The following is a 12564-nucleotide window of genomic DNA, read 5'->3' on the forward strand; positions in this document are numbered from 1 at the left end:
CTTCTTATACTCTTCTTAATATTTTCTTTTCTTTCATTTACTTTATTGTAAGAATAGAGTGCATAATCCATGTAACATACAAAATATGTTAATTGACTATGTTATCAGTAGACTTCTGGTCAACAGTAGTTAAATTTGGAGGAAGTCAGAAGTTATGCACATATTTTCAACTTCATAGGGTCGCACTCAAGCTCCTGTGCTGCTGTTCAGCAGTTTAACTGTATTTTATTGGGGGAGACAGATTCAATTTGATGTCATCCTTTGGTTGGAGGGTGAGCCTAACTCACTCCAGTTCCTTCTGCTGGAGTTTTCATGTGGGTACTGCCTAAGCTTGGGATGCTTCCTCTGCCCTTCTCACTGTTCCTTAGCCCTTCCATTCCAGAGTGGCTGTCTGAAACAACAACTAGAGTCAAAGCTCATGGGAGAATTCTGTGAAGGAAGGAGATTAGAAACATATTTTTAGTAGTATGAAATTTGGGGATTGCCCATGGTTTTCTTTAAATCTTTTTTTTTAATTTTTTTTTAATTTATTTATGATAGTCACAGAGAGAGAGAGAGAGAGAGAGAGAGAGAGGCAGAGACATAGGCAGAGGGAGAAGCAGGTTCCATGCACCGGGAGCCTGATGTGGGATTCGATCCCGGGTCTCCAGGATCGCGCCCTGGGCCAAAGGCAGGCGCCAAACCGCTGCGCCACCCAGGGATCTCTGCCCATGGTTTTCTTGATTGGGGCTATGTCTATGCTGTTGTGATTAGGAAGATTTGTCTGGGGACGCTTGGGTGGTTCAGTCGGTTAAGCCTCTGCCTTCGGCTCAGGTCATGATCCCAGAGTTCTGGGATGAGCCCCAAGCCAGGCTCCCTGCTGACTTGGGGCTCCCTTCTCCCTTTCCTTCTGCCCCTCCCCCCACTCTTGTTCTCTCTTGCTCGCTCACTTTCTCAAATAAAAAAATAAAATCTTAAAAAAAAAGAGGGAATATTAGCACTTTAATTGTTGGTAGGGATTTTATAGTTAAAAATATAAGTTTAATATACTTCTTAGCCTATGTATATTGTTAAACAACCAGTTTCATCTAGCAATGACATTAGAAAGATAGGACCCTGGCTGCAGACTACCAAAAACAGTTATAATCAAATACTTTTTGTGATAGAATAGTTTTAATTACCTCTGGAAGGTAAGTACATAAAATCATCTTTCCAGACCTAGTTGACTACATATTGTATTTAACAAATTAACTAACTAATTGACAAATGCTCTAATGATCATGATTGTATTAACTAGTGAGATTTTTGCTCATTTCTGGGTGTCTCTCGTATTCAAATTCTAAGTAGTAATTTTTCATCATTAAAGAGGTTTGCAAACATCATTATAATTGTTCCTGCCCATCCCCCATCTCTTTTTTTTCATCTGTTTGAAAAGAATAAGCATAATATCCTGAATGGTTATTTCTTTCCTTTTTCTGGCATCTGACGGTAAACTTAGTTATGCACAAATCATTCTGTGCATTATGAGTCACTTGCTGTTAGGCTCATTTTTGGTAAAATTGAATTTGTCCTTTTCTTTCACTTATGGGATTATTAGCTTACCATGTTGGCTTCCTTCTCAAAGGGAGTGGGGATGCTAGTGCATACCTGGAGAGAATAACTTTATATCCTTTCATACAGTCTCTGGGTGGAGTTGGTGAAGGACAGAAGATTTTTCTCTGGCAGGAGAGAGACATTTCCCCCTTGATACAGAAATCTCACACTCCAGGTCCTTTGACACATCACTGACTGTTGGAGAGCATAGAGCCAGTGTTTACTGCTGGTTCTTGGGTGTTAAACAGCCCTCCACTGCTTTTATTGTACCATTAATTGCACTTAATGCAGCTGCATTTCTAGTACGCTTGGCTAGGCTCTGAAAATTAAGTAGAGGGTACTTTGTTATAAAATTCACTGTAATGAGCTCTGGTGGGACAGGGTCTGTTAAGTTTGAAATTACCTCGGGCCATTTCTAAAGGACTTCTTAAAATATTTCACATCTATAAAAGTTTGTAACTAGATAAATAGCCATAGAGAGCGTTCTGTCAGGCAGAGGGAAATCCACATTTCTCCTCAGTGCCATCTTTGAAAAAAATAGGAGTGTTTTGAATATTTGAGAGTGATGTTTGTTTTCCACATTGCCCTGTGCCTCCCAGATCCACTAAATCCCAACTTTTAGGCTGTCCTCGCGTAAGCTCGGCTTGAGCTATTGGCACCATAATTTATAGATACAGACCTCTTTCTTTCTTGGTTCTTGTTTTGTTTTTGAAGCCAAATGCTACACTGAACTAGAATAAATATAGGACCCCTGTCTGGGTGGACATAAATTGGTTCAAGAAGAGGTCACACCTCTGAGAGCAAACACACTGAAGAGACAGCTGTAACTACTAGCCAATTAGTCTAACGTTACAGCTACCGGCCAGGGCCTAAACGGGATTCCTGGTATCTGGCTGATAGATGCTTAAAATGACTTTAATTTCCCCAGGATTCCTGGACTATGGTGACTGACTGCCGTAATGCTCTGCGGCTAATAAAATTTCAGATTGACTAATTTACCGGGTAGCTTTACCAAAACATCCAAGTAATCCATACATACTCATTAGAGACAGGTCCAGAACATATTCCCTCAGGACTGATTTGAAAAACCTCGCTGGGATCAGCCTCACTGAGCTTTAGATGCACTGGCACAAATCAGGTGGAGGATCTTCTATGGTTTTAGTGCAGCAATTTATCTGAGTTTTGTAGTTAAAGTTTGAGCATGAGGTAATTAGAGCCCTCCAAGCTTGAAATTCATGAACCTTATTCCCCCTTTAATAGACTCTATGCAGGCTTGCCAAGCTCACCGTTTGACTGATAGTATAGATGGAGGCTTTGTTAAAAGCCTCTGGTCAAAATGTACTTTTAGAAATTTCAAAATCAGGTTTCTTTTCTCTTTAGCTGTTAGATGTGTAAACAGGGAAGGCTGCCGCGTGTTATTACCGAGGGTCAGTCGACAGTCTGTTGTGCCCTTTGGAAATATTCACTAGTCAATAATCAAATACATGCAGCCGTGCAGCACCACACCTGCTGTCCAGATGGGTCTGACAACAAACACGACCTGACCAATCCGGACCGAAGGAGAGGGAGCAGAATGCCGTGGGTCTGTTTGGTTTCCTGCACTGTTTATCCCTCTTGGCAAAAACTGGGAGATAACCTTTCTGCTGCTTCCATTGTTGTAGTAGGCAGCGCTTGAGCGTACGTGTCTCTGCATTAGGCAGCCATAATTTCATCAAGCTTCCCAGTACCTACCTCATACACCTCCTTTAAGAAGTTGAGAATGAAAAAAAAAAAAAAAGAAGTTGAGAATATAAGTGTAGACTTGGAAGTATACGTATGGATGCATGCACACCTGCCTGTCCACATATGTGCACATAGATATTGGCGTGCCCCATGCCACCAGAGCACCTTTCTCCGTTCACTTGTGTGGGAGGTTCTTATGCTAAAACTCCACAACACAGAATCAAAGTTCAGCTGGAGCCTTAAAGCTTTCCACATGTGCTAAAACATTCTGTCCCCAAGAACCATTGTTATCAGTCTGGTTTGTGAACGAGGCAATGACATGTGATTTACTCTGCCAAATCCACAGAAGTTTTTCTTGCTGTCTTTTTGACTTGCACGTGATTCCTAGGACACACATCTTGGAGAAAGGAGGAGGGAGCTGACGGTTATTCCTGCCTCATCTGTGTCAGATACTGCACTAGGCACTTCACAAATGTTATCTCATTTAGTCCTCAAACAACATGCTGGAGTGGGTAGTGATACGTACATCTCTCTGGTAACCATCTTTCTCTGAGATTTTACTAACTGGCTCAAGGTCACACACCCCCTGCGAGATGACAGATAAGTTCTATTTATATAATATCCCCTTAATGACTTTCTGTAATCTTCCTCATCAAAAGCATTTTGCCAGCACCCGTTTTTATTTTGCTACAAAGAGCTTCTTAAAAACCCAGAATGCATTAAAATATATTTATTCCTTACTGTTTGCTAGGTGGTGATAGGAAATTGTCACAAATATTGAGATTTAGCCCTTGCCACAACTCTTTGGACAAAGAATTATTACCTCACTGCGTAGACGGGAAATCCAAGGCCTGGATGTCAAGTGTCTTACCTTCATCCACCAGCTGGTAAATGGCAGAGCTGAGACTAGAGATGAAGGTTTCTGTCCCTTAGAATTAGGCTCTTTCCACTAAACCTCAACTGTCTCCTCATCTTTTTAAGTACTCTTAAATGCTCAGATGAATAAAAATGTGAAGACCCTTTGACAAGTATTAGAGGGCACAGCTAGACCCAGGCTGACATACTAACTATGGGAGAAGTTCCTTCTAGAGCAGTAATGTCAGAAAATGAGGCAAATACACTTCTGAATGCAATACAGGAAGGAAGAGAGCTTTCTCTTCCTCTCAACTGGGGGTTGTATTCTGAGGAAAAAAGAAGGAGGTGGCAGCAGTGCTACCCATAAAAGGGAAGTTGGCCCAAGACCATAAGTGACCACATAATCCCTCTCAGATTCTGAAAGCCCCAAGTGAGCTGTCTTCAAAGGGAAGAAGAGACAAAAGCTAGTGAGTTTCAAGAGCAGGATGTGCATTGACTATTTTCTTCTGAGTGCTGAGGATGAGGTTTGTTTCAACAATATTTTGGAAGTTCCAGGAGACATTGTCTTTCTCCATTCCCATCCTGAACATTCACCCTCGCCAAAGGTGAGGCAGTTGTTTTTCTAAGACACAATTCTTGGGAAACAAGGCCTCCTTCTCTCCTACACATAGAAGTTCTTGGTTTCTTTTTTCATTGGCTTAACCAAAATTCACTAAGTAATTCAGGAGGAATAGGAGGTCCTCTTTTGCCTTTTCAATTTCTTTTCCAACAAATAAAAGACACTTTTGTTTTCTCTGATTACTTTATATTCTTTTAGTTCACACCTGGGTACATTAATAATCTGTTGCGATACTAGCCTAAGGGTATTTGACAGATGTTGGCTGCAAGGAGGAATTACTGTGTTTGTGACCCAAGAGTTACAGGAACTCCAAAAGCAGATCCAGGTTACTCCTTTATTTGTAACACTTATGTAAAAGCTTTTGCCATCACAAGAGATAAAGGAAAGAGAGACTGGTAACCAAGTGGACCAGGAAACAGCATCCTCTTCGACGAGGAAATGAAGGACAGTATTGGCCATGTGAGGTGAGGTGGAAACCTTAAAATTGCTCTTTCTATAGCATGGTGCCATCTCTGTAAGTCCATATATAGAATGAGATTTGTAATTTCATAAAATTGGAAGGAAAGTCACTCTAGCAGTAGAGACATGGATCTTAGAAAAGAATGCTTGATTTCCCTATTTACAGTGGAGGAAAACAAGGAAGAGGGAAACCAGTGTGAAATGATGAGTGTGCAGGAGCAGTGGTAGGGAGACTCCTAACAGTAGAGGAAAAGGGGTGGTTTCAAGAAGACAATGATGGCTTGATTTAGATGTATTTAGACATATTTTCCTTTAGAAATATACTTCAGAATGTGAATCATCGATGATTATGTTGTCTGACCATCATCTAGAAGAACTTGTTCTGAACCTGAGAGCCTATTGGCTGGTTGAGACACCTCACCATGAAGCATCATTTTTGTAGATTGAGGTGATACTAAAATATTGATTTTTTTAAAGTTATGTGTTACTCATTTCTCAGCCTAACCTTAACTCTGGACAGTTTTGTAGCTTCTTTCAGGGTTTTCCATCTTCTGTATCTTGTGGCTATTGCCTGCTGTTTCTTAGGATATAAACATTCTAAAGTCACTTAAAAAAACGTTGTCATCCTGGGTATTCTCCGACTTCTCTTCCTTGCCCATCCTTTATCCCTTATTCTCTTTCCTTTCACTTACAGATTTCTAAAAAAGGAATTTAAAGTGTGTAAGTCATGGTCATCACCTATCATTTACTCAGTGGACAGCAATGCCCCCACCCAAGGTCTTGAGAGCTCTCCCATGGCATTTGACATAGTTGAAGAGTTGCTCCTTCAAATGTTCTGTTCTTCTTCTATATACGTGGGGCCATCACCTCTTTTTCCACCTCCTACCCCTCTAATGGTTCATTCTGACTCCCCTTCCTCTCTATAAATGCAGACGTTCCCCAGGCTGGGTCCTAGCCCTTCCTTGTTCAAGCCCTTCTGTGGCTTCTCTACCTACTTGTATACTAATGGCTTGCAGGCTATTCCTCACATCTGTCACACCTTTACCTGGAGCCTCAGGTCTGCCAGACATCTCCTCTCAGTAGCCCTGTCCTAAAGATATCCCAGCTCAATGTCCCATCTTGTTAGCACCTTCTCCTCTAAGTGTCCCATTGCAGGGAATGATTGAACCATATATACCATTTGCCATCCAGACACCTGGATTTCACACTGACTCTTCCTTTTCCCTTAATAGTCAATTTACAAATGCTCCCAGTCTCACCTTCTAAATACCTTTAGAATCAAACTCGTCTTTATAGTCTTTCTACTTATTTCCCAAGATTAACTCATCATTATTTCTTGTCTAGATTATGCAGCAGCCATAGTTTCATCTTCCTTGCAAACACAATTCTATCCTGTGCATTACTACCCAGTTGATAGAACACCTACATGAGCTCACGTTCCTCTTCTTTTCAGACTCTTAGAATGGATCCCAATTACTATAAGTAAATTATGAACTCCTTTGCAGTATTTGTAAGGCCATTTGTGACTTAGCCTATGGATGCCTTGTGCCATTTTTTTTTTCCCTACAGGGGAACTTACATGTTTTGCTGAATTTGTGCCATTGTGTATGCCCTTCTCTCTATCTCAACCACACACCTCTTACTGCCACCAGTCCCTGGCTTGTTTGCCTGGAAAATTTCTCTTCGCTTCTGTCCCGAGTATCTTCCTCTCTTTTAAATCTTTGAATTTGATGTGTCCTGTCCTAAGATCCTCTAAGTAAACCATTATTTTATTACAATTGATATTTCTGTCTCCCCTGTCTCTAGATTCCCTGAGGCTACTGACTCTGCCATTTCCTGAACTTGATAAGGTTCTCCCATCTCAGGGCCTCTATGCTTTGTCTTTCTTCACCTGGGTATCATGTCATTCTTTGACTTTATCTTTCTCTCTACTCAGATGTACTGTTGGTGACGTCTTTCCTGAATTTTTTATCTTATACAGAAATTCCTACTACCTTATCCCCTTCTTCCCTTTATTTTCCTTCATGCTACTTACATAATTAGATATGTGTATTGTTTTTGTTGTCTGCTCCCTTCCTCCCTCCCCACTGTGTGAGCTCCCTGCAGACATGTTTGTCTGCTTTGCTTACTCTTCTGTGGGTTATCACTAAAGTGCCTGGCACCTAGTGGGCCCTCAATTAATACTTCGGTGAGTGTTTGAATTGTATCCTTTCCAACCAACATAATACTTGGCACAGAGTAAATACTCAGTAAAAGGTTTATTAAAAGAATAAACATGGAGTATGCATTTGACTGTGGTTAAATAAATTGCCATGTCTGAACCCACTAAACTGAAGAGACCAGTAGCTTCCTGGAAAAAAAGAATCAAGACAGCTGGAAGACAAATAAAAATGACTGGCTAGTGGCAAAGTCCATTCTCATCAGAATGCTGGTTCAGTTATTCAGTTCAGATTTTTGGCAAGTGATGCAGATTCTTTTTCAGAAAATGTTGATTGATTGCACAGTTGTACCCACTTCATTTGCAAACCTTCATTATCTCTTTTTCCTTTCCTCCCTCCGTCTGCATTTAGAAGGGGAGGAGCTGTGTATAATTCTACAAAGCAATTTTTGTGAATAAACCAACTTACTGGCTGCTGCTTTCAATCTCGCAGTTCCACACAGAATACAAGTGTCTGCTTTAGTTCTGTGCTCTCTCTTGCCTGGGTCTGTTGCATTCATTCATTTGTGTATTCATTTAATTTGTCATTCAAGATATCATTTGTTCAGTCCCCTTTAGTGCCAACCTGGTACAACGTGGCTGTTGTCTAAAGTGAGAGTTCTTGGCCTGAGGTGGGTAGATGGGTTGCAGAGGCTCTCTGGGATTTTTGTAATTGTGTACACAAAATGCTGTGTTTGAATATTGCCTCAGGAAGAGAGTTTGCTTAAACATCTCTGTTATTCCAAGCAAGCAATACGTTAAGAAACTCTGATAGAGAGAGGCTTGAGCTGAGCCTTGAATTTAAATAACAGGTCTTCGAATTAGGGTTTTTCTCCTTGCTATGTTTCATGGTGGTGGTAAGTATGAAAGAGTATGCTTCTGTGTGTCCTAAGTCTAGGTCTGACAGTTTTGGCAGCCTGTTTACTATCTTGACACTCCAAATAGTGCCCACATTTCTTAGTTTCTAACTGCCTAAATCCAACTCTGTAGGTTCCCAAGAGGCAGATGGTGATGATGATACAGACCTTGATCTGCTAACATAAGCAAGACCTAGTGCCTGCTCAGTTACCATTGATAATTGTGTGGGCTTTTGTTTGTATGAAATCAGAAGGAAGATGGTGGGGTTTAAGAGCTGATTTTGGTTTCCAGTGGTGGTGACTGTGTACATTTACCTAATCAAGTTATGTCTGAGGCATTCAGCATCTTAAAATGAATGCCAATTACTGCTGGAATAGGCCGTGAGTGAATCCTTCAAAAGAAAATTCAGTGGGCAGTTGCTGACACTCAGTGAATTGCTGGCTCTTTGCCCAAGTATGTGTGAAATGTTTGCACTGGTTTGAGGCCCTGATTGCAGTTGGCTCACAGAGTTTGTGGTGACACTGTAGATTTGATATCATGCCACAGGAAAGGCAGAGCCCAGGGATAACATACAGAGAAACAAAATATTACTAATATTTAAAAAATAATCATTCCTGAATATTTCTAATATTTAGGAAAAATGTAGTCCCAGTATTTCTTTTAAAATTGGAATAAAGATATTGATTTAGAAAAGTCATCTTTGGCTTACCTTCTGCTTTTCATACTGTGGAGAGAGCTGACATGTGTTGAATGCCTCCCTTGGGCTCAGCACAGGGCTCTAGAATGTTCATTTATTCACAAATATTTATTGTGCACCTTCTGTGTTCTGGGCTCTATTCTACCTGTTAGGGTTTCAGCAGTGCACAAAATGATTTCCCCAGCTTATGAAGATAAAAGACTAGCAGGGGAGAGAGATGATATGAGAATAAGTTCCAGAAGGAAAATTAAAGTGAGGCAGGGTTTGTCACATGTCTCACAACAGCCCTATGAAGCATTAACCCTTCTGACAGATTGGGAAGTTGAGGCCCACAGAGCCTAACTTGTTCAAGACCACCCAGCTACTTAGAGACAAAAGGAGGATTTCAAACTTGGTCAGCCTGACTCCAGAACCCAAATCCTTTCCTCTGTTCCTGTCTCTCTTTGAACTCTTCCTGCAAGCAGACGGCAGGAAGCATTTTAGGGAAAGGAATCAGACATCCTACAATAAGGACCTGAGTCACCCTCGTCCCCTTCAGAACTCCCAAGATGTTGTGACAGTCTATTTGGTGACTGACTTATCTCACATGGTGCCAGGCCGTCTGCTGTGATGTAGGCATATGCTTCAGGGCTTTGATGTCAGCTGTGGTGTATAAGTATTGCAGGAACAGCGTAAGGTCAGGGTCTTCAGACCCAGTGGAGTGGACCTTGATGTAATCATGTGACTATAAAACTATAGTATTGAATCTCAGGAAGGTGCTATGGTAATGGGGGCACCCAGCCTTGCAAGTGACTGTAGGAGTGTGACAGCCCAGTGATGTTGCCGCTAAGGGAAAGCAAGTTGGAGTGAGCAAGATGATGAGCCTGAAACCTTGCTGTGTGTAACTACGTTAATGTGCATTTGTCCTTGCCTTCAAGCTGACCAGTGGGCCCCACAGAGGGTTTTTTGTTTTGTTTTGTTTTGTTTTGTTTTGTTTTTGGTATATATGCTGCCAAAGTGAGTACTCAGTCTTAACTATTATATATTTCACTGTCCTTGTGACCTCACCTTCCATACCCCAGTTCCACCATACCCCTACTCTGACCTTTCCTGTCCCCACTCTCCCTGTCTCCATCCTGAATTAAAGTTGATAATTGCACATTTATTAGATTTTATTCATTTGCTTATGTGTCCATCTCCCCACTAGACTCTGATCACCGAGAAGGTCAGGGTGGTGCCTTTCCATCTTAATATTCTCTGACCACACCCAGCACAGAGGAGAGCCTCAACACATAGTTTGCACACATATTTTACTTTAGCTTTTGTCTGCTGATGTATAAAGAATGCACCTAGAAATGAAAATAGGAACCTTGCTTATATCTCTAGCACCTAGGTCGGTGAGGTTAATATCTTTTTGTTTTTAATTTTATTTATTTATTCATGAGAGACAGAGAGAGAGAGAAAGAGGCAATGACACAGGCAGAGGGAGAGGCAGGCTCCATGCTGGGAGCCTGACGCAGGACTCGATCCCTAGTCTCCAGGATCACACCTTGGGCTGCAGGCAGCACTAAACCACTGCGCCACTGGGGCTGCCCGGTTAATATCTTTTATATTGCTAAGCATTCATTAAATTTTGGATGAATAAATGTAATGCCATAGCCTGAGATGGTTAAGCTTTGGAAATTGATCAGAATGACTTTCAAGCAGGTGCTGTTATAAGCAGAGCATTGTGTCCTTTGGGCCAACACCCCAGTGCTTCATGGAACTATTTATGTTGACTCTACTTTTGACAGAAAGTCACTAAATGCACTGCCAAGCATTGATGTGGAGGGAGGGCTTTAGGGGAGAAAACGCAAATGTGACTGAATATATGTGAATGGAGAGAGAAGAGGAAGAGGGCAAGAGACATTGCCTTCTTTCTCCCACAGAAACACAAGCTGCTGCCTGCACATCCTGCATTTCTTAGTTCCCTGTCCTATCAATGGCCTAGGAAAGCCTGAAGGATGAATGGAGCATTAGACTGGAAGTAATAAGATTGTGCCTGACTTACCTCTGAATTTGTAGCAGATGTTACAAATGTCATAACATGAAACTTGGGGATCAGACTTGGAAAACAAAATCGAGGTAACAGATGTGGACCTCTTCCTTTTACCATGGAGTGCTGACCTACATCATACTGATTTGTTGATAATCTCTACCCTCTCCTACTGGGTGGAAGCATGCCGCTCAGTCTGTGAGCTGCTCAGGTCAGAAGGGGTGACAGTGACAGTGGCACTCCACTCAAAGGATTGTAAAATAGTTTTTAAAAATGAAAGTCAAAGCCTTTTTTTTCCCAGACCCTACTGAGAGAGCAAACCAAATCCAACCCCCATTAAAAATTTAAAATTCTCCAAAATCTTTTCAGCTTATTAGTGAGGAGGATCCTTCCTATCAATTAAAAGACAGGTTTTAAACCTTGCCAACTTAGTGTGGCATTGAGATCTCCAATTTGGCGTGATCTATTTTTCTGTTTAAGAGCTGTGATCAGAGGGTACTTGGTGTCTTTTTATAAACTCTGCATTTAATTCATGAGAACACACAGTATTTCTTTCTGACATAGAATAGGTAATAATTCCACCTAGAGGAAGCGGTCATTAGAGGAAGGGGAATTTATATAAGAACAAAAACAATAACAACAATAAAAGAAGAAGCTCAAAACTATAGCCTGTAGATTGTACTCAGAAAGCAGAGCACCTTCATACATCAGGCACATGTTCAGGCTCCGAGCCCAGGCCAGTGTCTGTGTGGCCCACTTGACCTTCTATCATACAGAACCGCCTCATTCAGTGGTTTGCATCTCTGTCATTTGTCTTTGTGTGTCGAGTACCTAGCAGAGCACCTGCCATATGGTCAGGGTCAATACATGTTCATCACTGTAGCCCTGAAGCCAGAAATAGTTTCTGTCCTCTTGCTGAGTTCATGTTAGGTAAAAATCAGGACTCCTCACCACTCATGGATTCTGTATTCTTCATTCTAAAGTCACTTGATAACTGCCCCACTCTTAAAACTTCCCCAGATTGAAAACGGGTGAAATCCGCTATAGTGCACATCTCTGCCGGGGATCCAAGGATGAGAATTAGTCATGATCAGTAACTTTCTTACCTTTATTTTGTAAAGAAAAGAAGAATTTCTCATACCCTTCACTGTGTAAACAGGATTACATAGGTAACTTTCAACTTTGCATCCTAAAGCAAGACCTGTAGCAAGTTGTTGAAGCCAAGAAACATACTCCGAGATGACTTAGGTGTCTTGTAAGTTATTGCTGGACTTTGGTCCTTTAAAAGTGCCCCTTTTTATATACATTGTTATTTTGACATGATTAAGGAAGTAAAATTGGAATCATCAAGTAACACCTTCCCTTTTTAGAAAGTCCCGATAGGATTTGTAACAAGCATATCCTCATCTGTTGTCCGGTCTGATACCATGCTCTTCTCTGCCAAAGCCTTCTGGCATCTCTTAAGGATTCCCCTTATGTACCCCACCCAGGCTGTGGATCATGCCTGCATCTTCCTGAGGTTTCTTTCCAGGACACATTGGCTGTCAGAGCTCCGTCATTCCCTCAGGTGC

The 12564-nt window shown here is 41.4% G+C and overlaps 1 protein-coding gene and 1 long non-coding RNA gene across 9 annotated transcripts in view; one reads left to right on the plus strand and one right to left on the minus strand.

Annotated features, from left to right (window-relative positions):
* The window catches only part of LOC144320047 (uncharacterized), a 40593-nt gene extending 31537 nt beyond the window's left edge, over nucleotides 1-9056 (minus strand). Inside the window, exons 1-2 of one of the 2 annotated variants that reach the window (XR_013385636.1) lie at nucleotides 8992-9056; nucleotides 1627-1767 (exon numbers count right to left, since the gene is read on the minus strand). This is a non-coding gene — a long non-coding RNA (uncharacterized LOC144320047). The remainder of the gene's footprint in view (nucleotides 1-1626; nucleotides 1768-8991) is intronic. The other variant, XR_013385635.1, reaches the window with a different exon arrangement.
* The window catches only part of NPAS3 (neuronal PAS domain protein 3), an 839196-nt gene that overhangs the window by 382475 nt on the left and 444157 nt on the right, over nucleotides 1-12564 (plus strand). The gene's annotated exons all lie outside the window — the stretch shown is intronic.

This window comes from Canis aureus, chromosome 9 (genome assembly GCF_053574225.1).
Source record: "Canis aureus isolate CA01 chromosome 9, VMU_Caureus_v.1.0, whole genome shotgun sequence".
In the NCBI taxonomy this organism is placed as follows: domain Eukaryota; kingdom Metazoa; phylum Chordata; class Mammalia; order Carnivora; family Canidae; genus Canis; species Canis aureus.